The sequence below is a fragment of the Manduca sexta genome, chromosome 4 (assembly GCF_014839805.1).
Source record: "Manduca sexta isolate Smith_Timp_Sample1 chromosome 4, JHU_Msex_v1.0, whole genome shotgun sequence".
Lineage (NCBI taxonomy): Eukaryota > Metazoa > Arthropoda > Insecta > Lepidoptera > Sphingidae > Manduca > Manduca sexta.
The window spans coordinates 2463921-2466033 of NC_051118.1; positions in this window are offsets into that span (position 1 = coordinate 2463921).

Here is a 2113-nt window from a genome sequence, read left to right on the forward strand (position 1 = left end):
TAAGAGATTGTTGTTTCCATCATTTCTGACTTTCATTACGAAACACCATATTCAAAAACTAACCGTTTTCGAGATAAATATAAATTGAATATTTCAGAAGGATAAACTTATAAAAATAGTCATTAGATACGGTTTTTTTTATAACAAAATCACCTGCTACAACTCAGTCGGTTCATAATTCTGAAGTTTTAAGTGTTGATAATAATAAAACAATTTGTCTCGTACACAAAAATAGCAAACACATGTAAATCAAATGATAGAAAACAATTTGTACATCGTCTAAAAACACAGGAAGGCATTTTAGTTATAAAAATACAAAAGTTAGTAAGCCGACTAACCGCGACAATGGTTGGAGGTTGACTAAGTGAATGTCGGGCAATTACCTTGCCTTCGTCTTGCCAGTTTTGAGCTCGGACAACGTATCTATGTAATAAAAACATCTTAGTAGAAAACCAAGAAAAAAAATAAGCTAATAGAAAAAAGAACTGGATCTTGATCTTGATTGATCTTCTAAGTGCAATATCTCGAACACGGTTAGTTTTGGGATATGGTGTTTCATGGTGAAAATAGTGAGAAATGATGGAAGGTACAACCTTTTAAAGGATCTAGGTCGAATTACCCTGTAACCCGTCGCCAACCGATGGCCTAGGGGAGGGGCAGTTGATATGAAGAATGAGAAAAGTATGAATTGTAGGTAAAGTTGAGAGCACGTGTTCCCACCAACTCCTCCTCTCCCGCTTCAACAATAACATAGAGCAGAGCGTAATTGAGCGTACGGAATATTAAGAATGGAATTGGTGAATTCATTCGAGTTTAGACGAACGGGAATAATCTATGAAGCAGGTTAAGTCAAAGACTTTGGATTTTGGTTGCTTTACATTTGGCAACTGTTTTAAAAAACAAACTAAAAAAAAACAACTTTATTCTTACAAAAAAACAGCTATATATACCTTCGAAAAGTCAGTGGTGTGTGCCCTTGTGTTGAGCCGGACATACGTCTCGGCAGTCCGTTCCAATCTAAATTAAGCTATCGCTGCATATCTTTTACAATTTCCTATCTCGCACCAGTGGCGAAGAGTAAAATTTTTCAAAAGGTAACTCGAGGTAAAAAGAAATTGCCTAAGTTAAACTATCGCGGCTAATTAAGAGAAATAAAACTAAGACAAACGTAAATAAACCTAAAAGGGAAGCCGGGACGCTTCGCCACTGCCTCGCACGACATAGATCTATCATGACATGATATATTCCAAATCTATCTATACTAATATATGCCTAAAGAGTTTGTTTGTTTGAACGCGCTAATCACTTTTATTACTAAACTAATTTACATTACTCCTGAGTGCTCAGGCTACTTTTTATTCTGTGCAAACTTTTTCACGCGGGCGGAGCCGCAGGCAAATGCTAGTACATAATATGCTTAAGACAAGATAAGACTATTGTCAATAACCATAAACTTACTTATCGTCCACGGTGGGGCAGTTAGATAAGCTTCGTCCTCGACTTTGTTTGAAATATATTGCATTTTCCGGTACACTAACAAAACACACTTACCACTACTTAACTAGCGGTAGGTTTCTTATATGTGAGAGTCAGCCTGATTAGGTAACACCGCAATGTCTTTGTTGCGGTTTGAAGAACATTGTAGCCAGTGTAACTACTGAACATATTAAGACTTAACATCTCATGTCTCAGGATGGCGAGCACAGTGGAATACCAAACGATACTTTGTAATTCAAGTTGTTGGATGGTGTTTCTACTGTTTATGGGCGGTCGTATCGCTTACCATAAGGCGAACGGCAAGCTCATCTCGTCATTCAAAGCAGTACAAAAACACATGCTAGGACAGAATAATAAAAATGGGTCTTCTATTAAATAAGATGAAATAGATATTACAAAACTACACAGAGTAATGACCAGTGGAACAGAGAGGAATATTTACAAGACTCAATAACCTCAAAAATATGGTATTTTTGTCATAAGTGTGTAGTAGTATGCGTTTATTTTGTCTTTAATTTGAAATAATTATGTATTTTATGCACATACAATAAAGTCTAATCGCAAAGATATTCAAAAATCCATCAAATATTATCAGTCGTAAAATAGTTACAACAAA